General features: G+C 41.9%; 1 protein-coding gene across 2 annotated transcripts in view; it reads left to right on the forward strand.

Moving 5' to 3' along the window:
- Window positions 1-3,392: 3,392 nt before the first annotated feature.
- ccdc102a (coiled-coil domain containing 102A) overlaps window positions 3,393-24,627 on the forward strand; it is a 101,021-nt gene continuing 79,786 nt past the window's right edge. The window contains exon 1 of one of the 2 annotated variants that reach the window (XM_033614084.2): window positions 3,393-3,559. The gene's annotated coding sequence lies outside the window, so the exon portion shown is untranslated. Of the gene's footprint in view, window positions 3,560-11,950; window positions 12,102-24,627 lie in introns of those variants that run through there. The other variant, XM_033614124.2, reaches the window with a different exon arrangement.

The raw sequence follows: 24,627 nt of genomic DNA on the forward strand, positions 1-24,627 counted from the left end.
TGTGGCATGACTGAGAAAAATGTCTGTACTAATGTGAAGTCTAATTTTGTAGCTAAAGGATTTGACAAACCACAAGTATGATCTTTTAATATACATGACTAACGACACCATCCAACTTTTTTGGCCTTGTCTCTTCCCTTCCTTTAAAGATGCACTCTGTTCTCAAACAATCAGAGCGGTAAATATGAATTAAGGTAAAACTACAGTAGTGTTGGTATGGACAGTAGTGAGAACACTTCTATAGTAAGGGACAAAAACAAGACTAGGTCGAAACCTAATATATACTGCAAGGCAAGGCAACTATATTTGTATAGCACATTTCATTCGGCAGGGCAATTCAATGTGCTTTACAAGGTAATAAAATACAGCAAAGGTAAAAGGTTTACAATTAAAAAAGTGCTAAGTACAGGCAAGTGATACACAATTTAAAATGGAGGCTTGTGCAGTTTGAATCAAGTAAAAAATCAGGTTATATACGTCCACATTTAGATGCACGAACATATCAAATAAGTATCAGGGCCCACAGCCACAAAGTGATCAGTTTATTGAAATGTTCCACATAAAACAGATAGAAAACACAGTAAGTCAGTCCAAATCATGACACAATAAGTAGTAAGTAAAATAAGAACAATTCAAAACCAAGGCAGGACTAAGACAAGACAAATACTACAAACCAAATCAGTGTCCAGAACTAGATAGCGAACAAGATAACATAGTAATAAAATTGAAATATAAAAATATGTGGAAATGTGTGTATGATGATAAAGATAGCACTAAATACTAAAACATAACTATAATGGTTGTTGGTCGGACAACTGACCATCACATCACAGGTTAATGTCTGTAAAATATATAATCAGTCATTCAGGAATATCTGGAAAGTCCAGCTCTTGTATATACTCAAAAAAGCGATCCCACTTTGTGCAATATGTCCTCAGGGAGCTGTTCATTATGCACCTGATTCTTCCCAGTTGACAAAATTAAGGACTTCCCTTATCCACAGAGTGTCTAAAGGAGGTGTTGGAGATTTCCACTTGAGTAACACCGAGCGTCTGGCAGGTGAGGTAACAAAGGCTGTAAAAGCTGTAGTTGTAAAAACAATTTTGAAGCATGTCTTTATCCAGTGTTCAGATTTTTGTTCAGGAAGTATATTATGCACATCAGCAGATGATTAATAAGATAATGCGTCATTGGCTTATTTTAACATAAAATTTCAGAAAACCTGTGATGCAAAACATAACTGACTTAATGTCAGTAACAAACTTTGGAGGTTTCATGGCATCTATTAGTTACAAACGTAACCCTCTTCACCTGTAGTGTCCCTTCACACACATGTTGGAGGACTGGTGGGTTAATAGAGGTCATCCAGTGGTGTCATTGATCTATTTTGAGGGAAACAACAAACAACTGTTGATATGTGTTGACAAAATCCAGTATGAACTGTTTTTAGGATAGACCGAGGTCCTTGTCTCGCCATCAGGGGGCGCCAGTGTTGTGTTTTCTTGTGCATTTGTCAAACTCCTGTCATAGTTAATAGAATCTCAAGAGGCTCAGCTGGTGTGTTGTTTTTAGTTTAACACTTATCTGGGCTGATCAGGCCGACTCCTCATTGGCTCAGTGTAACTCTCCTACATGAGATATTTCAACTCTTTATGGCTGTGTATGTATGGCATCTCTTCAGTGTAAGAGCTGTTTAATTATTGACAGATTATAAGACAATGGGCCCCTGGTCACAGACATGTTAAAGGGCCCTGAGTGCCACAGCTGCCACCAAAATACTTGAGCATGTTATACAAAATACAATGGGAACTCTGCTGCTTTATCAGGGGAAATATGTAAAAAAAATATATATATATAGTCAAAAATAGATAGGCTAACTCAGTGTTCAATATTAAAGGTCCAGTGTGTTGGATTTAGAGGGTTTTATTGGGAGAAATACAATGTAATATGATAAGTATTTTCTTTAGTGTATAATCATCTGAAACTAGGAAGTGTTGTGTTTTCCTTACTTAAGAATTAACTGTTTATGTCTACATAGGGAGCTGGTCCCCATTTACTATGGAGATCACCATGTTGCACCGCCATGTTTCTACAGTAGCCCAGGACGGACAAACCAAACATTAACTCTTGAAAGGACAATTCACATTTTCACATCAGCCATCATAGTTACAAGCCTATCTGCAATGAGCAGTGTCGGATATAGACTGGATTGTATTGTAAATGTTGAATTCCTATCTACATAGTGATAACTGATTATTTTTATGGCAGTTGTCAGTATTTTTCTGATGTAAGGAGTGATTTAAAAAGATATCCAAATTCCCTCTGTTAAAAAATACATAAATAAAAATAAAAGAATAAAATAAAAATAAAATAAATAAATCCAATATTCAGATTTTTGTTCAGGAAATGTATGCAAATTAGATAATTCATCATTTGTATATTTAAACATTAAATTCATAAAGCTTGCTATAGAAAAAATAATTGACTTCCATGTTTCATGGCGATATCTATTATTTAAAAACATAACCCTGTTCACCTGTAGTGTTCCTTCACACACAAAACATGAGGAAAATTGTATTTTAAAAGAGATAAAAAAAAAAAACCTTTGACTTTCGTATGTTAAGAAATTAAAACAACAATTTGAACCCTGGCTTTATCTAATGATCAGATTTTTGTTCAGAAAATGTATGCAAATCAGTGCATAATTAATGTTTAATTTGGCAAAAGACTATATGTAATTAGGAAATGCTTCATTTGCATATTTAGATATACAGTTTTAGAAAACTTGTCAAACAAAAACTAACTGTCGTAATGTGGGTAATCAACTAGGGAGGTTTCATGATAATATCTATTAATCAAAAGCTTTATAAGTGTCTTATTTTTAGTCTATAAACATATGGAATTTTACAGACCATTTTCTCAAAATGGGTTTTTACTGTGATGGAGACATTCTTAATTTTCCAGACTGTGACTGTCAGCTTAGTTCACAGTTTATAGCTGAGTTATTTCAGTTTAAATGAATAATAAACGCCTAATTATTACAGAAAATACTAATTTCCGTTATTTGCACGTGCTTTTAAATGATATAAATATTTTGATTATGTTTTATAACCTGTGTTTAGTTGTTTTCTGATGAGAGATGTGTGTGTGCTTTGTCCTGCAGCTGGAGGTGTAGAGACACTACAGTCACATTCCACGAGCTCCTCTCTTCTCCCGGTGCTGTAGTAATTTCAACTGGGAGGTCTCCACTCAGCCAGCCAATCAGCGCACAGCTGTGTGCTGGAAACAGACTCTGATTGGCTCAGAGCAGCATATTTTTGCCATGCCGGCACCTGATTGGTCGGACGGGTTGTCCGAACCCTCGAGACCCGCCCGTTTTCTCTCCTCAGTGAGGACGACGTTTTCCATCCAGAGCAGAGGAAGAAGAAAGAGCAGAAAGAGAAGAACCAGCTCACCGAGGTTTGTCTGGAGGAGAAGCGGCACCTTCGGCTGCTTTACCGGGATAAAAATACACAAAGCAGGCGGAGATAAGAGCAGTGTTCACTGGGGAACCTTCACGGTACGTTCCCCTCTGCTTTTGTTGTCATAGTTTGAGTCCACTGCTCTGAGACACACTGGTGTCAAATGACACGAAATTCATCTTGTTCCTGTCTTTTCTCTCATGTGCATCTGCTTTTTGGATATTAATGACCAAATATTAGACCTGTAGTGTGCTGTGGAGACACAGTTAGGTCACTTTGGTGCTTTACTCATGGTGTCTCCTGGTTTGTCAGGCACATTGTTGCTATAGGGAAAAAGCACTTTGGGTTGTTGGAGCCTCTGAGAAGTTCACACAGTTTCTTTTAACCTCTGCTCTTTGACCTTTTAGAAACGTTTAACTTCTCTGTGTAGCTACAGTGCAAAGGAAATGAGCTCCAGAGATTAGTCTGTAGCAGGGGTCCCCACAGTGGGGAACCCCAGAGGAACAAAATGATGAACATATGAATGTCACAACTGCTTTATCTTACAGAAAAGACCACCTGAAGTAACTCTTTCTGTAAGTTCAGTATCCTAATTTTGCATAAACTTCCATACCTTACATCTGTAACCGTACTGGCATCCATGAATGATGCATTTAGGTGCAGTAAATGACAAACCTGTGGTATTTGAGATGTGATCTGTGCACTAGACAACTGTGTAAACCATCTGTATTGATCGTGAACATACTGAGATGGAGTCCTCTTGGCTGTGGTGGACTGGGATCAGCTTTAGGTGTCCTGTACGTTGGGCTGGGTTTGCCCCAGTTTGTGCCTCTCATGTAGATTCAAGTCACAGACTGAAGCATCTTGTAAGCTCTCCAAGGATTGAGAGAGAAGGTCACTGCTGTTTTGAGGGTCTTAACAAAATCCTCCAAATTTTTCTGCATCTCCTCGTCTGCATATTTGAGATTTTTAACCTCTTAACAAAGTTGTGACTTCACTTCCTAATCCACACAGAGATGGAGATATACCGTATCTCCTTGTATGCTTTGCTGGACATGTACCAAGACTGAAACGTTTGCATATTCTACTTAAATACTTTCATACACAGAAATGTGTGTATGTGTTTCTTGTGCTGTTTAATGGCCATTCACTGTTTTTCAAAGATAATCAGGAATGTCTGACAAAGAAAAACGAAGGCTGAGCTCTGTGACTGGAATGTAATGGTGATATGTAGGAAGCACAAACTGGGAAAGGACGCGAAGAACAAAATATTCATCTTCTCATTTTATTGGTGTTGACCACTGCTGTCCCAGGTTAAAGTGGTTAATGTTATCCGTGGCAGATTATATCAGCTAACAGTAATTAGGTTTGCAACAGTATGAGATTTTCATGGTGTGATAACTGTCAAAGAAAATATTGTCGTTTCACTGTATCACAGAGTTCTTCTTCTTCTTATTGTAAGTCAAAATGACCCTTAAAAGAATGAAAATGGAAGGTTCATTTTTGGTTTAACAAACATTTTATTACTATAAATGAAACTTGAAACCGTTTTTTAAAAGTCTTTCTTTTGAAAATAAGTAAAATAACAATGAGATTCTCTGTCCAGTTGCACTTTTTTTCAATAATGTAGATTAGCAATGTACACAGTATGATAACCGTCAACTTTTATATCACGGTATACCCTGAACCGGTCCCCTAAACACAGCATGTCGGCAGTGCTTTATACAGTAACATCCCTGTTATATGTGGTTAATCTCATCCTCTGCTTGGACCTCATTGTTTTTCACAGATTGTGGACATTTTTGGCCACTGTTCTTCATCTTTGAGTTAGCTGCTAACTGCTGTCAGTTACATTATATATCTCTCATGGTGGGTCACAAGCATAATACATCGTCAAAAAGTCTTGGTGGCTGTCCCTTTCACACAGAGGTCATTTCAGTGCTGGTCCTATTTCCGCTGCCAGCTTAAGGCGAGACAACTCTGTCCCCCCCCATTCCACAATTGTAGATTTTATAAAGAACAGAGAGGTGGAATAATGGCAAAAAAATTCCTGCCCTGAACAGGCAGTGTAAAAGGAGCTTTAGTTAAATACAGTGGTCCCACCTATCGGACGTTTCTACTGTGCTTATTTTATGTACTGTGTTGTTTTGCTAGACTCTTAAAGAAATCAAATTTACTGGCAAATGACATACTGCTGTGGACGGGGGCTTTACAATACACACTAACCAATCAGTGCAGTTGTACACCAGCAACATCAGCATTCTGCGAAGTGAAAGTACTGCTGTTTCTAATGAAACCTGGAGGTTTTGAGATAATGACTTCAGTTCCATGTTGGACAGGGCTGTCTTGCAGCAAAGTAAAGTGGTGAAAATATTCTTAATAATGCGAACATTTGAGGCAGTGTTTGCTCAGCTCCATTTCATTTTATGTACGTTATGTGGATGTTTTCTACACAACAAACGCTGTGATATGCAAATGGTATGATACTCGTCAATTTTAATATCACAGTGTTCCATAACGGCTTGAGTAAAACTTTTTGATGTTGTGTAGTGTTGTGTGCTTTCTGCAAGCCAGTGTCTGCGCACAGCCAAAGATCATTTTTGAGAAAGTTTAATTATCCCTCTGTAACACCACTCTGCAGCTGCAAGTGGACTGTGATTCTGCAGTTCAACAGATTGGTGATGCTTCTCTGGATAAATGGTGTGGAGTCTCCCAGTTAAACTTTTATTCATATCATATCAATAATTTAAAGCATATGAACTCAGTAGTTGTATGGGGATCTTCAGTGTGTGGAGCAAGTTGTGAGGAGAAATAAGGTGTAAACTGAGCTACAGCTGCTTTTTCAGATTGTCAGATACATTTAATTGAACAGTTTCTGAGCCTTATTAAGGCCAGCAGTAAAAACTGTTGTGTTGTTGGCTTCTCAGAGAGCAAAAGTGGAGTATAGAGCTTTAATTATTACTTAATTTATTCATTCATTCATTTTCCATAACCGCTTATCTTGTTAGGGGTCGCAGGGAGGCTGGAGCCTATCCCAGCTGACATTGGGTGAGAGGCAGGGTTCACCCTGGACAGGTCACCAGACCTGACACATAGAGACAGACAACCATTCACACCTACGGACAATTTAGAGTCACCAATTAACCTGCGTGTCTTTGGACTGTGGGAGGAAGCTGGAGCACTTGGAGGAAACCCACACTGACACAGGGAGAACATGCAAACTCTGCACAGAAGAGCTCCCCCACCCCAGGGTTTGAACCAGGAACCCCCTTGCTGTGCTGACCTTAGTAATGCAAATGTTGAAAACTAAACATTTCAAACATGAAAGTCAGGCATCAGATCAAGGCTGGTATTGGAAAAATGTCCAGCTCTGCATGGAGGTCGATCTCTCCCTCAACTCAAACGATTTAAAAATTGCAAGTAAAGACGTGACCCAAAATGTCAACATTCCTCTCAAATTAGAGCTGCAACTATTGGTTGATTAACTGAGTCGTCAACTGACATAGTTATTCAGCATTTTAATAATCATTTATTTGTTAAGTTATTTATAAAGCCAAATACCAGACATTTCCTAGTCCCAACTTATTGCTTGTGAGCTTTTGTCTCTTTCCTTCATATATGTCATATTAAACATTTTGGATTTTGGACTGTTGATGGACAGAACATGCCTTGGTTTGGGCTTAAGGAAGTTGTGACACTGTTTTATGATATTTATAGACCAAATGACTTATCTCTGATGACAGTAATCAATACTTGCAGCCCTACCTTAAGTTTACATTCCACTTTACAGTGTGGTTGGGAGAAAACCTTTGGCCTTGTAGTGTTGCACAGCATACCTTAATAAAACCCTGCTATTGAAAACAGTAAAATACGCCATTTTATTTGTATTGGTACTTGAAAAATGACAGCGTTTTAATAAAAGCTGTATTTCCTATGACAGTGGTTCCCAACTGGTGGGTTGCAGGTAGGGTTAGGTACCGTTCATAATTGAACTGACACGGTACCGGTATCTGGAATTCGGTACCGGTACCTAAAGGTACCTTATTTCGGTACATTTTAAAGTCTAAACTTCTCAGTTTCAACATTTTATTGAGAACATTTAGGAACAGTGCTGCACGTTAACATTTGTCTGCACATTTTTTTTGTCGCCATTGTTGCTGAGTCTGAGGTGCGAGTTATGCGCTCTCGCTCCGCCTCCACCTCAGGTACTGAAATTTGGCATCGATTCATTTTAAGTGAATCGGTACTCTGTAGTACCGACGTGAATCGGTACCAAGTACAAAAAGTACCGAGTTTTGGTACCCAACCCGAGTTGCAGGGCCATTCTGAATGGAACGCAGGTGACTCACAAACGTGTCAAATTTCTAAAAAACACACTTAATTTTGAAGTACAGTGAATTTCAGGCACAGAGCTTTTATTTTGAAGTGCTGTTTCCTGCTGTAGAGTGAGTGAATGACAGACGTCTACTGGACAGAGACAGCAAACTAGCTCAACGATATGGTCAAACACAAGTATAAAGCTGAATGTATTAAACTGTGGGACCTTGAACTAATGACTAAGGAGAAGCGCGTTACCCCCCAGAAAATGTTTACTGTTTTCCTTTTTCATTCATTCACACTGATCCACTATCTGCCATCAGAAAAATATTCCCTGAAGGTGGTTGTGTCATATACAGACTACATTATAGCACATCTGGGTCATGCAGCACTGTGAGTTTTCACGTTCAGTGTTTCCATTTATATGACTTTATTCTCGTAAATTTATTACTTTATTCTCGTAATAATATGACTTTATTCTTGCAGATTTACGACTTTATAATGAAATTTAAGATTTTTTTTTGTTTAACATGGCCCTAATCCTTCTTCATAGCTTATAGCTTTTGGCTCGACTTGTCTAAAAAAATAGAATCGACTATGGGAAGTTCCAGATTTTTTAGTTTGTCAGACTCCCTCGGAGCATTTGATCCCAGAGACTCCCATCTGACTAGATTTTGACGTTTGTGCGCTGCATTCCTGCAGCATTTGTTTCTGATTTATCTGGTGAAATATTCTGGGTGGTCTCGAGCCTGGTGAGTTAGCATAAATTAAGACGGTTTCTCTCTTGTTGTCTTCAAATAAACTGCAGTTAGTTTCAAGTTAAATACCGGTTCCCTCGTGGACTAAGCAGACCAACAATCTCTGCTGTAGAGCTTATGTACATATTTGCAGTGACTGAGAGAAAGACTGGCACTTCAGCTGGAGTTAACCTGCTTTCTGGGTGATCTGATGGTTTGCAGACAGGGCCGTGCAGCCATCTAAATCCCCTCTGTTTTTGAAGTGGTGAAACCTCCGACCACTCTTGAAGAGTCAGTGAATCATCACCGAACCACTAAAGGAATGGAAAATAAGCTCCACATCCAGAATGTAACTGGAGTCAGGTGGAGGGGACTTTAAATTTGTCTAAATCTGAGTATTTGAAGGAACAGTGTCGGGTTGTGAGGAGTGTCCCTGCATTTCTCTTAACTGCATGTCGTCATGAAGTGTCTCGAGGTTTCACACAGCAGACAGCACCATCTGTTTTTGCTGCTTGTAGCTGCCCACTTTGTTGGTGCGTCGGCACCACCAGTCTGCTCCCTCTTCATCTCTGCCTCCATCGTCACCTCTCTCACACATTAAACTCAATTCACTCCGCCCTGTGGGGTCCACAACGTTGGATCCACCCGTCTCTCTTGTAACCGTACGCACACATACACCGACATGTGGTTGGCACACACATGCGTGTGCTACGGGGGGACTTCTGTGTGTGGTTGTCATGGAAACAAAGAGTTTATGAAGGCAAAAAGGCAGAGCAAGAGCCATGTGCTCCAGGTTCAGGCACCATGTCTGATCTCTTTATATGTGTGTGTGTGTGTGTGTACGCTATCATAGAAAGAGCTTCTATAAAAATGAAGCCTTCCTCAGGATACACTGTTTATATGTAAATTAGACGCCACTAATTGATATTTTTGAGAGCTAATGAGCCGGTACATTGAATAAAAACTGAGAGGGAGGATTAGTTTGCATACTGTGGTTTGAGAAAATACATGTTGCCGTACCAAGGATGTCATTTTCTGCTTGTGTCACTATTAGAAGTGACACAGAAACAAACAAAAAATAGACACACCCATGGACTGAATCACAGTGTTCTTTACAATACCTTCCATGTAGAAACCCCCTACAATAACGTACATGAAACAAAATGGCGCTGAGCAAACGTTGCCTCAGATGTGTGCTATATGCAAAATATTTTCACCTCGTCACCTTGCTGTCAGCCCTTTCCAACACGGAACTGAAGTCATGATCTCAAAACCACCAGACTCCACTGACTAAAGCAGTACTTTTACTTCATGGAACACGGGCGTTGCCGGTGTACAGCTGCCTCAGTTGATAAGTGTGTATGGTAAAGTCCCTTCACACAGCTGGTAGATTTGGTTTATCAAAGATGGTAGCAAAGCAACACAGTACAAAATAAGCACAGCAGAAACGCCAAACAGGTAGGACTAGCATATTGTCTATAAACACACACTGGAGGGGCATGATGCTGGTGTTGTTTGATTCTGTATAAAAAACAAAGTTGACATAATGAAGGGATTTCATAGTGGCCCTATCACAGGATCTCTGTGTAAAAGGGCTTTTATATCTTTAAACGTTATGGTCAGGGCTGAAAATAACAACAGAAATAAAGTTAGTGTTTTAATTAATCTTCACAGTTGACATCAGTTGCCAGTGAACTTGTTGTTAGTTTACAGTGATCCATTCATCCATTTTCATCCGCTTATCTGGGGCCGGGTCGCGGGGGCAGCAGGCCAAGCAAGGCACCCCAGACGTCCCTCTACCCAGCAATGCTTTCCAGCTCCTCTGAGGTGTTCCCAGGCCAGATGAGATATATAATCCCTCTTGTGTCTTCTGGGTCTGCCCCGAGGCCTCCTACCAGTGGAATGTGCGCGAAACACCTCTAACAGAAGGGGGATCCTGATCAGATGCCTGAAACAACTCAACTGACCCCTTTCAACGCAAAGGAGCAGCGACTCTACTCCGAGCTCCCTCCGGATGTCCGAGCTCTGAGAATCGCCACCTTATCATGGTGGAGGGGTTTGTGTGTCCCTATGAACCTGGAGACTGTAGCCCCTTTTACACTGCCAGTTTTTCGGCAAATGTTGGGCCGTTTTGCTGGCAAGCTGCGAGCGTTTAGACACACAGAGCCGGACTGGCGAGTTGATCCGAGGTACCCAGTTTTCCGCCTCGTAGGGTAGACATATTGGCGGAATCTTTTTGGTTTAAAGAGAATGAGGCGCCCTTCCGCCACCGGAGGGGCTGTTGATGACTTGTGGGAGGAGCTGTTGATGACGCCGCACGTGCGACCCACTGGCATTGGATAAACAGGAAACAGCTGATAGCAGGAATTAGCAAGCAGCTAGTAGCAAGAGGGAAACACAAACCTGACAGACGCTGTAAAGATGAGCAACTGGGGAGACAGGGAATTACGCACCCTCCTTGCCCTCGCAAACGAAGAGGCCATTAACCGTCAGATGACGGGGACGGTGAAGGACAGGCCAACTTATGAGAGAATCACCGAAGGACTGACTAGCCACGGCTTCCCTCCCACGTCACTGTTTACGTCATACGCTGAGCTTCATGTTTTGTTGCTCACACCCCCCAATTGCCCCGAAAAAGGCGCATTCTGTATAAACAAAAGTAGGTAGGCGGCATTTTGCTGCACTCCCGATTTTGCTTTTATACTGCCAATGCTGAAAAAAGACTGATTGGGCTTTCCTGCAAATTTGCACAATTCCTGTTTAAAAAGGGCTTGTGTTGCCGGTGCTAATAGTCCCGGGTAGGGTCTCTCAAGGTGAAGTTGTCCCAGGGGAGGGGCCAGACTAAGAGCAATTCAAGAAGACCTTGATTACATGGCATATTTGGACCTCGCCCGGTATGGGGACACCATAGCAAGACTTGGCCAGTGAGCATCTGATGGCTGGGCCTTGGGCTTTGGGGCCAGTTCGGGTTCAGCTCGAATAAATAACATGGAGCCATCACCCTGTGGGCCCACCAACTGCAGGGACAGGAATCAGGGTTCGGTGCATTGTGTGTTTATTTCAGCAATATGCTTTTATGGAAATAACTGGCAGAACAGAGCTGTGATGGTGGTGCTGTGTGTTGAATACGTTGTGAAATACTGACCAGGCTGTGTCCAAAGGATCCAGTATGGAAACTGTACTTATAGTTGGCACCAAATGCTCAGTCATATTCTTGGTCCTGTTTACTTATTGTTGGAACAGGAGCTTACTGATGTGTGTTGCTATTTTTTGCAGTGTTTTATTCAGACTTTGCAAATATGGTTTGGCCTTTTCTTTCCACTGTGTGTCCTGTGTCAATCCAGCAGACCTTTTGTTTGTCTCTCTTCCTGTGTGGAATATCAACATCCTCTCATTTGCCGCTCCACCCACTGAATCTCGGGCCAAACCAGAGGAGCCAAGTCTTTCTGCTACCTCTGTCTGCGTCTGCTCCTACACATCTCCCTGTCCCATCACTTATCTCCGTCTGCTCCAACTGTTTCTTTACGTCTGCGGTAGGAGGACGTGTATTCCACTTACATTGAGACTCTTGAGGGCTGTAAAACGGGTAAGAATGCTGTCATATTTGTCCTTGTGCATTTGGAAGCAGTTGGTATGTAGCTGACAGGCTGTGTGTGCCCCAGCCGACAGTGTACCTTGAGTCACTGCGGCTGCTTAAACACATTCCAATCCCCTCACACTGTTTACTTTCCTCTCAGCATCTCCCCTCTACCTCAATCTCTTTTTCTTTGATTCTCTTCAGGCTCTCTCAGTTCACACGCTCTATCCTTCCTGTCTCCAACCTCTCAATCTGTTTTTCCTCCTTCACTCTGCCCTCTCCTCCCTCTACGTGTTGTTCTCTTCATCTCAGTGACTGTCAGGCCTCTGGAAGGTCATGGAAGTCAAGTTGTTGTCAGCATGGGGTCTGTAGAAGCAGACCCCATGCTTCTCAGGCTACAGCCACACCTTGTGTCCACACTACTCCAGTGTTTTGGAAATCCTGAAATGGACCCTTGAAAACACTGCTGACCCAGTTTTAGTTTGAAAATTCCTGGGTTGAGTTTTAGTCTGGACGGGCGGAAATGGGGACTTTTGAGAACAGTGATGATGACAACCCTAACCCTAGACCTTACCCAGACACCCATGTTCACTTCCCCATCGGATTTCATCAGTCACAGCTTGTCAAGTCAAAACTTTATAGCTGGTCTAAATACATTTTGTGATTTCATCATTCTTGTGTGGGTCATGTTACTCCTTTACTATTGCCACAGCCTCCTCCGGTGATGGATGATGCTCCCAGTACTGCTCTAATATGTCCCGTATTTGCTTTGTGACGACTCCCAACCTGGTTTCCACCGCTTGACTGCTTTATACTCATGTGTTACTGTCAGTAACAGTTTCACTTCATCAGTGGTCCAGCCCAAGAAATTTCTGGTCATTTCTGCACCATCTCTGTAGTATTTTGTGTAACCAAAGCCCCTTTTAGACTGGCTTTTCAAGGCAAGAATGCCATGCCCTTATTCCGTCTCGCCTTTCTTCATAAACGGTACGATCAGGGAATTGGGGGACAGAGTTGCCTCCCATTTATGCCTGCATCAAGAAGGTAGTAACAGTGTAGGTACGGATGCATGGTATTGGATTTTCTGCCAATATGTTGATATACGACAACTCATTATCATAACTGATATCGATATATCCATATCCACAGCACTACGGGACTCAACATAGGACATCGTGGTTTTTTTTTGGCATCAGCCTTTGGATTTAAAACTGTTTTTTTCTGTGAAGGACCTTGTCAGGCAGCGGCCTCTGGATGTCATGTGGACGGGACGGTGAGGTGTTTTAAATTACTGAGCTCTGAATGCGCAGATTCACTCCTCTGAGCTTCAATGTACATACGATGTAGACCTTCACAGGCTGTAACGCTAACACATTTGTGAGCCTAATTGTTTTGTTGTTCAGTATACCAATACTGATGATGTACCGGCATTATCGTGCATCCCTAGTCTGTGTAGCAGACTGGATGAGGCTGTGGACGATACAGGGTGACATTGTGATGACTTGTAATATGTGCCACCCACTCCTGGGAGATTTAAAAGGCAGTAAATAGCAGTTAGTAGCTAACTCACAGAAGAACAACAGCCGAAAAATGTCTGCAAATGGAGGAGACAATGATGTCAGATCAGCCACCATATAACAGGGATGGTAAATGATTGTTGTTACCATGTTAATGCTATTGTTATTGGTTAGAAAGTGCTGCCAATGCCTCTGTTATATGTCACACTAGACGTTGATGCTGTTGTGTTACATGTAACGCCCGTCGCGCCTCTACTGCTTTTGGGATGCTGGCATGCTATCTAAAATCACACACCGGGGTGGCATGATGCTGCCTTTGTTTGGTTCTGTATAAAAAAGCAAAGGCGGCTTGAAGAATGGACTTCATAGCAGCCCTATAGTGCGATCTCTGTTTTAAAAAGTAACTAACAGTAACGCCTGAGCTCTGTCAGTTGTCTGCCAGCATAAACACATGGATGCCTCTGTATTGCACAATCAGCTTTGTTGACACAGGAGGTGTGATCAGAGAGAGGTGGAGGTGTTAGAAAGACAGCTTATCTGTTACTACGCAGAAACAGACAGGAATGAATCAAAAAGCTTGCTTTTTAGGGATGGAAATGCTGGCCTAGCATGAATTGAGCAATATATGTTTTATTAATATTCATCTGCATCAGAGAAGCTCGGAGTTCTCGTAGCTATAGCCCAGCAGATCCTGACAAAATATCAGAGTTGGGGTTTGGATTTAGTTATTTTCAGATGTCCCGTGAAGCGACAGAAACTATTGATTCAGTCACACACTCTGCAGTGTAGCTGCTGTTAATTACTCAGTGTCAATGCAGATCATGAAACCTTGAAATCTGAGTAGTTGCACAAACTCCAAACAGAAGCAGTGGAGAGAGCTGCAGTGTGAGAGCAGGCAGCGTTTTATTCTTGGAGGGAGTGTGTTTCCATCTGAGTGGAAGAGTGTGTGTGTGTGTGTCTATGTTTAGCTGTGTTTGTTTAGGACTTGGTAATTATGGCTGGCAGCAGAGTTTGAGTTAGAGCAAGCAGAGGAATGCCTTTGGTCTGCTCCTGTCACTGAAACTTAACTCTGGGCTTTTCAAACGCTTTAACCTGTGAGTGTGTGTGAACCAAATGTTCTCATGACAAGTACATTCTTCTGGAGTGTGCAGCACTATGCATTTTTGATTGATTGCTTGCATGTGTGTGTTTGTGTGTGACTTTGTGAAATGGCCGACATTGCCCCAGCAAGCCTTGACCTCTGAATTCTTGAACACACATGTACGCATGCATTCACTTTCCAGGCTCCTTAACAAGGAAGAAACCATAACTTATCCTGTAACACACTCACACATGTAACAAACACACATGCATATATGCACACACACAGGCTTCCTGTTTGGGTAGAACCAGTGGATGACATAATTGGCTGCTTCTGGTGGCCTCTAGGTGATCTGTCTTCCAGATGTAGAGAATAGGAGCAGCAGATGGCTGCGCTGGGTGGAGTCACTGGCAATTGGGGGTCACCACCATCCTTTTTTAAGACCTAGTTTGGTTGAACAGAGGGACACATTTATACCCTATACCCTACTTTATACTTTGGAGCTGATATTTAATGTTGTGCCAAAAGTATTGCAGAGCATTTCATGCATTAATGCATAATTTCATTTTTGTCATCAAGGGTGCAACTAAAGATTATTTTATGCAGATTATTTTCTCAGTTAATTAATAATATATAAAACAGCCCATCAGAATTTCCTACAGCTCAAGGCAACATCAAAGGTCTTTTTTTATCCAGTCAGCAGTCCAAGACCCAAAGATCTTCAGTTTTCTTTAAGATAAGGAAACGCACTGGATTTTCCCAGTTTAGTGGCTGGAAATGTCACATGTTTTGGCATTTCTGCTTGACAAATGACTTGAATGATTAATTAGTTATAACTTTTTCATTTAGGTGCAGCGGCACATAATTTAAACCCCATTTCCACCAAAATTAGTGCAAGTGGGTTTTTTAAACACGAGTAAACCCACTAAGAATAGGCTATAGACTTCTTTCCCATTGCCAGTGGACCAGAGATGTGTACACGGCTCTGAAGCAGATGAGTATGCCTTTCTGTGTGTGAGTGTTTGTTTTTTTGGTGTGTCATGTTTGACGTCACAGACAGGCTGGAAAACAGATTAATGAACAGTAGGAAGTAGCATAGAAGCCTGTGAAAACTAACGGTGGTTACTTCCTTTTATATGTCTTACTTATTTAGTCTCTCTTTAAAACTCGGTGCAGACTAATTTGAATCGATGTTTGAGCACTGCTTGGGTAGAGATGGATGGTGTCATTGCATCTCACCGCCTAAGGGGCTAAAATCAGCACATTCACCCTGGTGTTGTGTTTCCATCAGTGCTAATCAGAGCCGGAGCCAATAAATACCAGTGACAACACATTCTTTTGACCCTGGTGTGAATGCTGATTATAACCTTTCCCATTAAAGAGCCTTATGATGGTGGGTGTTTTCCTGGGCATGTCACACTGGTAGGAGGCCCTGGGGCAGACCTAGAACATGCTGGAGAGATTATATATCTCATCTGGCCTGGAACACCTTGGGGTCCCCCAGGAGGAGCTAGAAAGCGTTGCTGGGGAGAGGGACGTCTGTAGTGCTTTGCTTGGGCTGCTGCCCCCGCGACCTGGCCCGGGCTAAAATGGAAATGGATGGATGGGTGGTTAGCGGGTGCTAGTGGGTTTTTTGAGCAGTGGAAAAGAGGCTTTAGATGCACTCAAAAGTTTTCATTGCACCTTTTGGTTTGTTTTTTTTTGGTTCCTATATCCATTGATAATTTTTTAACTATGGGTGTCAGGGTTCAACCTCTCAACTCACAATAAAAGACTCCGTCACTTTTTGTACCAAACTTGGAATCATTATCGACAACCCATCTACTGTCACAGATTTCTTTTCACCTGTGCAGAGCCTGTTTAAAACGTGCCTGTTTGTAACCGGATGATTGCTTTGCCTCTGGTATTGCTGCTTGCAGCTTCTTGAGAACCTCTCATCCAAAGATCTCCACACCCAGCACTGCCCTTCCTTTGGTCCTGAGCAGCACACCTGCCATGAAATAGATGTGTCCCCTGGCATTGCTAGAGTGCAAGTGTCATTTGCTAAAAAACATTGCCATTTGGGACCAAAAACATAAATGCATAAGCCGATCTATTCCTTTTCATTTATTTTGAACAGACAGTAATGCAAGTGTCAAAGACATACGCAGTCCTCTTGCTGGAGATTGAGGCAACATTTTGCCCAATGGCAACTTTTGTAAACTACTTTTCCTCATAGAAATAAGGAACATTTCAAACACTTCTGTATTACACTGTACAACAAACACTGAACACCTTCCCAGAGGCAGCAACAGGCTATAAACTGAAAAGCATCTCTCAAGCTATAAAATTGAAAACACAAAATGAATAGAATAATAAAAATAACTTGTTTCAGTTAGTTCCATCTCGACTTCATGCCAGTGTCAATCCCAATTGCTTCAGTATTTGTTTTTTAATTCATTCTACTTTGGCACCTAAAGGCTGCGAGCATAAGGAGTTGGGCTTCGGTTTGTTTTTCCTCGCCATGATCGGCATTTCTGGCTCATGCTGTCGAACGTCTGTTAGCATATTGAATGTGTTTCCATTCACATGCCGCACAACAGTGGAGCAGCACCGACACACCATCTTTGTTTTATGCACAACTTTCTCCAGTGCTGTTGAAGCAGATCAGGAACCTGCAGATGGGTCTTCCAGCTCCAGTGTTTCATTCACCCTCACCATAGTGTGACTGACTTCCACACCAATTTGCTTGGTGTGTTAACTTTAGCACCTGTTGCTAATGGTGTAGACCTGCTGAAAGTTTCCGTGTGGAACTCTCTCTTGTCAACTTTGGTTAAGCTTTTGTGTATCAGAATAATAAATGTCAGGCACACTGGTGCAACCAAAGTGGTCTCAATCTGGAGCCCTGTGTTTTTTATTTAATGGAAGAAAGGGCAATTGTTTAGCAAAGAACATCTCAATTAGCTCCATTGGCTTTGCATCACAGTTTGCCAGCATGCTCTGGAAAAGCTAGTCCGATAAATCAGAAATTGGATAAATTGCGGCACTGAGCTGCCAAACATATGTTTGAAATAAGTAGTTCATACATCAGAGAGCACTCAGAGTTTATTTTTCAACTGTGAGAAACAACTGCTCACTACACGGCTTAGTCACAGTGCTGTACAGTAATCAATACAAGGGATCCTTATCAAAATTATTTGTGTATCATATGTGTTTGTGTAAAGAGAAGAATATCCTCTGATAAACACGGTTAATGCTCTCTGCTCTCTTTGCCTGTCTGTCAGGAAGTGGAGTTTATTTAGACCTTGATGTGAACATGTGTCGGAGTCGTCCAACACTTTTATTGGCATTGTCTCACCTATGTAATTAACTAAGTATCCCGATAAAGCAGCCTTTCAACAAGCCTGTTTTCAAGGTCTCTTTTGAAAGAACTCTACTTCATTAAGCTTGTTAAATAAACCTTTGCCTGTGGTTAGCGGGTAAAGTCTGTCTCATTTACTTGCCGTACCACTGCAGCCCTGACTGACTTCATACAGATCACAGATCCAGAAGTGGTCAGAGGCTTGCGCTGCATTTCAGATGGATATATTTCTGGACCATTTATTGGAATCCATTCCCTCTCAGTAGTCAGACTTTGCTGTTGGCCTCAACCAGATAATGATATTTGGCGCCAGTGGAGCCAATCCTGCTGCGTAGAACTGAGCCCGTAAAACTGACCTGCTTCCTTTTACAATCTCCATACGTCTTCAATGTGTCTATACGTGTGCCAGTGTGCAGTAGGCATGCATGTAATGAGACTTGAACAAAGAGCTTTGTTTGAGGTTGGTGTCAGTGTGCAAATTAAAATTAGCCTGTGTGGTGTGAATGTGAAGAATTATTCCAGCTGAGGATGGCAAAATACATGGATGTGCTAGCTTCAGTACTAATTATCACCAGCAAAGAGCCACGTAGAAAACACTGAGGTTGCAGCTTGCTCATTTTTAGCTGCTGCTGATAGTTGCTTTCCAGTTCAAATGACGCTAATGTTAACTCCAAGAGTAGTTTGATTAGACTTGTCTGATGTCTGGATTAATTGCCCTCTGCAGCCACTCTGAAACTCCACTCTGTAACACCACTGAACCATCCTGAGTGTTTCTGTAGTTTCTGTGGTCACATTCTCTCAGTTAAACTTTTATTCAAACCAGAATTTTCAGTATTTGGATCAAGTAGCTTGTAAAAAAAATAGGTCTGTCAGATTAAGAAGTCTACAGCTGTAATTGAACTCTGTCAGAAATATATTTAATCAACATCAACGCTAATGTAAGTCTTGGATTGGACTTAGAATCAGCAGATACCCAATGTTAAAGGACTTGAATAGACATTGGGGCAAAAAATGGACAACCTCACTTCGAGGACCTGTTGGCTTTAAGATTGGGGCAACCTCTAGCTCACTTGGTGGAGTGTGTGCCCCATATAGGCTGAGTCCTTTTTAGCAGCCCCTCGTCATAAGTCATCCACCCGAGTCTCCCATGTTTCCTGTCTGTCTTCAGCTATCCCATCAATTAAGGCAAAAACTGCCCAAAAAAAGAGTCTTTAAAGTTGAGACTGGAAGTTCACTCTTGAACTTGGAGAGAGCTGTTGACAAAACATGTTCTAGAGCAGTGGTTCCCAGTTGGTGTGTCGTGGGTCCGTTGTGAATGGACCACGGGTGACTTGCAAATGTGTCAAGTTTGTAAAAAACACACCTTATTTTTAAGTACAGTGAATTTTCGGCTCAGAGCTTTTATTTTAAAGTGCCGTTTCCTTCTGTAAAGTGAGTGCCTTATGGACAACTACTTGACAGAGACAGCAAACTAGCTCAACAACATGGTCAAACACAAGTATGACACTGAATCTATTAAACTGTGTGGACCTTGAACAAATGACTAAGGAGAAATCTGGAAATCTGGTTGGGAACCACTCCTATAGAGCCTTAATTGTATTATCAGCCCCTGCAGGATGTTGTGATGTCGCAATTGTCACAGTTAACCCATTTATTAACCAGTCACCAGGAATTCTGCGCAGTCAATTTAGTCCAATCACTGCAACTTTTCTGCAAATTTGGCGAATCATCATAGTTTCCAATTATAGTTTTCAGACCAAACTCACTTCACTGTTTCTCGTTGAAGATGCAGATGTGTGCAGCACGAACGTCTCACACATACCTGCAGACATTACTGCTTAAGACGGTGCAAGGCATTTTCCTGATGTTCTGCATGAAAGCAGGGTTTGGACCATGTGCAACATTGTGTTGGAAAACAAGTGACATTGATTGACAAACAATTTTCTGCCACAAAACACTCAGAGAATGGATGAAAATTGCTCCTACAATTTCATTGCAATAAAGGTTATAAACATTGCAACGTGAATTGCAATTGTTTGGAAAAGCTGCCTTGAAATCATTCATTCTAGGCCGCAGCAATCCCCAAACAAGCCTGCAAATTACTGCAGGGACTGTATTGTTATTTAAATGTTCAGAAAAATGTAATTCCTAACATTTACAATTCCACAACAGCTGAGGCAAACTCTGTGTGCTGAGGAAACGTTTATGATGTGATCAGAAGCCCCAGAACAGCTCCTAATATACCGTTCACTGGGGTGAGATTGTTTCTCATCCACATTAATCAAGTGGAAAAAATGCTCATTGATTTTCTCCTTTCTGAGCAGTGAATATATTCTGTACCCAAACCCATGGTACCTCTTGTAGGTGCACAGCAACGTGTGTGGGTGTGTACCCCCCGCCCCATGTGGTCGCAGACAGATTTACTCGGCTTTAACGCTCAATTGCCTCTGCTGTTACTCAGACAACGCCAAGCCCACATGCTTCCTGGAGTATCCGCCTCTGAAACACAAAAACACAGGTCATATCAGGCTCTCTAATCCATTATGTCTTTGAAGTGTATCCTTGTGTCAGTCTTCATGGCTTTAACCAATGCACCATGTCTTTTAATCCTCTCTACACTGCTATCACTATTTTTTATTTAAAGACCACACTTTGCCTTAAATGTGCATTTTGTATTCTAGCTGTATATTTTTACTTGAGTGCTCTAAAACATCAGTCCAAGCTGGAAGAAAATATTTCCTCACACCAACATCTATTCAGCGTTTCACCTTATTCTGATCGTTTGACTGTCATCAGAGCGTAAATGAATCAGCAAGGGACAGGCAGGTCAAAGCAACCGATCCCAGTCTAATCATCAGCAGTTTGCAGCACGCCTGTGCTCAACCCCAGTGGTAGCCAGATGGAGCAGCGGTTGTCCTGCATCACTCAGAAACATCAAAGCCCCAGTGAAATGAAAGTTAGAGAGCCTTTAGTGTCTGCACTCTGACATATTTCCCTGTGAAAAAGTATATTTGAGCAGTGTACTAAAAGTGGGGGGGCTTAGAGTTCAGTGTGATAATGCTTGCTCCACACACACCTCCCTCACCCTTATATCAAGAGGAGGATAAGGGATAAACGAGTGAATAAATCAGACCTCAGCCACTTTGTGTTTGAAATGAAAACACTGGTCTGATAGCTGAGAAGTGGGCGTGCCATAACAGTGACGCCTCACAGTGTATCGTGACAGGTTAGTAGCATCTGTCAGGAAGAGACAGACAAAGCACACTGTATGCTCCATGTGTTGAGCGTTGTTGAAGCAGGCCACTGTAACATGCCTTGCGCATAATCTGGAGATGTCACAGATACAACTTAACTGTAAATTCCCGCCCACAGGCTCTCGTAACTGCAACGTTTTGGGGAAACAAAGACACAGATAGCGCTATAGGGCCACTATGAAGTCCCTTCCTTATGCCGCCTTTGATTTTTTACTGCCGTCAAACAACAAGTGTGATTTTTAGACAGCATGCCAAAATCCCTGAATCAAAAGAGGCGTGATGGGCGTGACACGTAACACAACAGTGTCTGCCTCTAGTGTGACATATAACATACGCGATGGCAGCACTTTATAAACAACAGCAATAGCATAATGTGGCAATAACAATCATTTACCGTTATATGGCGGCTGATCCCGTCCTCTGCTTGGAGGTTAAGGAGCTCCCGGACCTCTTTGTCCTCCAAACTTTTCTTCTTCTTTGAGTTAGCTGCTAACTGCTAGCAGCAACTTTTTAAATCTCCTGCGGTGTGTTGCATGTATAACATGTTGTCAAAATGTCACACCCGCGCAATCCATGATCTTATCCTGCTTTTGGTGCTGTTACGACCTCCAATGCTGCCTTAAAGACGAGACAAATCTGTCCCCCAGTTCTGTGATTGTACCTTTAATACAGAATGGCGAGGTAGCATATAGGCGTGAACTTTTAGCCTGGAAGAGGCAGTGTAAAAGGGGCTACTGCCTTACTATGCTGTTAACTAACTAGCTGTGTGCAGGTAAAAGTTGCAAATTTATTGATGGGTGAATGTCGTGATATTATTGGTTGAAAGTGGTTGGTACTAGCTTACGTAACCACACATCATATTTTGTTTCATGGGAAGAAAACATGATTAGATTTTGATAGAAGAATATGAAGAAATTTTTTTTGGCATATATTGCTAGGTAAGGGGTTAAAAAGGCATTTTCGTCTCATGTGGGTTTAAAGTTTGTATTGCATCAGGATTTAGTAAAATATCCAGTATCACTCTGAAATCTGAACCATTTTCAGGATGTGGTCTGGTTCACCGGATTTAATTGTAATCTGACTTTGGATCGATCAGCTACCTTCGTAAATCAATTCTGGTGTGATTAAGCATCAGACATTGAACAAGAAGCTGGCAAACACTTGATGTGTGGAGACGATGTTGCTCTGGCAGAACATTATCTAACTAAAATCAAAGGAGCCCCATACTGTCCTTTTTCCCCTCCATATTTACTGGGAATTATTCATCCAAGATGGTAAAATTATGTTCAAAATAAAGACCAAAGAGAAATGTTAGTTCATCCAGCTGTGCAGATTTCAAGAGCCAGTCAGGTTGGATTCTAACCTAAAAACCAAGTGGATGGGGAACCAGCAAGATGAGGTGTTTACTGCCAGCTTTAAAAGGCTGTAAATATTACATAACGTGACCTGCATTGAGATCTGTGTGGTGATGGAACCCAATCTCAGTGTGTGTGCGTGTGTATGTGTGCATGCATTAAAGTAGAGGGGCTGATTAGAATCCAGCTTGACTCATCATGTCTGTCTGACGGTCTGAATGTGATGTGAATGCTAACAGCAGGCGGAGAGGAGAGGGTGTGTTTGTGATGTGATGGACGAGTCAGGCCTGACCTTTGTGACTGACCCGCCTGAACGCTTAATTAACCTTAAAGCAGTGTGTAATTAATGGGTCTTTAGTGGGCCCTTACACACTCATCTGCACACTCAGCATGACAGCAGGCTCTATGTGTTTTACATTCATCACTCAGCGCACTGTAAAGTCTTCTGTTTGCAGCTTTCTGTCTGACTCAGAGCTAACATACTGAGTTTTGTATCCTAAATCTAAAAAACTTGTAGAACAGGGCTTCATCGTTACCTCTCACACACACTGTGCTGCTGGTGCCATGAGCAACCCTGACGATCGCCAGTGGAAAACAACATCGCACATGAACGTGATTTACTCCTCTGCAGTGGCAGTAAACACAACACATGGGCCCGCCGATGACGGTGCTGTATGCAGACATTACAAGATGTTTAGAGCTGATGGTAACGTTAACTGTGACAAACAGAGCTATGGCTATGTACTGACACTCCTTTACAGCCTCACACAACACAGACGCTCTCATAGCACAGCTGATAGTTCAGCTACAAACAGGCACACACACACAAACTCTCTCTGAGGGCCATAAATGTGATGCTGGTGACGATCAAAGCTCCATCACACTGTCTGTGTCTCTGCTGTTCAGATAGTCTGACAGTAACTGCTCATGTTGTTAACTCTGACTGCCAGCTCTGTGTTGCTATCAGTGCCACACTGAGCGGTGGTCAGTCAGTGTCCCCTGACTCTCTGTGTCACACACGACACTGCTCCAAATACTGTTTTTGGGGCTTTCAAGCTTCAGTGATAATTACCTGCAAATATTAGAAGCTTCGTCGGGACGCAACGAGACCAGGAAGGTATGGGCGCGCTAATCCACCACCTGAACCCAACCTGAGTTAAGAAGGACTTAGCGTTGCTGCGTGTGTGTGTGAGAGAGTGGTAAAGAGGGGGAAGCAATGTTTCTGTAAGTTATTAACAACTTGGAATGCTGTGTGTTGAGCTGCATCACTAGATGCAAAGCCAGCACTTCACTACAGTCGCCAGCTGCGGATTCCTATATGCCATAGACCTTTTTCCCAGCAGACATTTTGACATGTCGTCGTCGGAAAAGCGCAACTTTATTGAATGACATTAATGATGGCTGCATTCCATTCAGTGGAGGCCCTGACATTTTGCATGCTGGCTCACTGAAATAGCTTACTGTGACACTTCTCGTCTGTTTTTCCTCATCAGATAAACATAATAATAATAATACTAATACTAAAGAACTTTATTTATACAGCACCTTTCATACAAGAAGTGCAGCACAGAGCGTTTTACAATAAGGGCAGTATAAGCACCAAGTGCTTCACATGAAAATATACATAATGGACATAAAACAGACAAAGCAATTCAATATAAAAAGGAAATTTAAAATAGTTTAGAGTTGTAAAACTATAAATCATAAAATTAAGTAAGAATTTAAAAGAGTTGCAGCAGCGTTGAGCTTTAAAAGAAAGAGTTTCAGACCTGTATGAGGAAAGTCAGAGTGAGTTAAAGTCTAAAGTCAGCAGATACGTTTTTACCTTTCTTTGAAAAATATTTAGCAAGCTAGCTTCTCTGATATCTACAGGTGGTGTGTCCAATAGCTTTGGGGCGAAAATGACAAAGGCTGCATCCCCGGCTGTTGTTGAGAACCTCCAATAAACCAGCAGCAGTGTTCTTGGAGGCAAATAGTTAACAAAGAAG

The sequence above is a fragment of the Epinephelus lanceolatus genome, chromosome 2 (genome assembly GCF_041903045.1).
Source record: "Epinephelus lanceolatus isolate andai-2023 chromosome 2, ASM4190304v1, whole genome shotgun sequence".
NCBI classification, from domain to species: Eukaryota; Metazoa; Chordata; class Actinopteri; order Perciformes; family Serranidae; genus Epinephelus; species Epinephelus lanceolatus.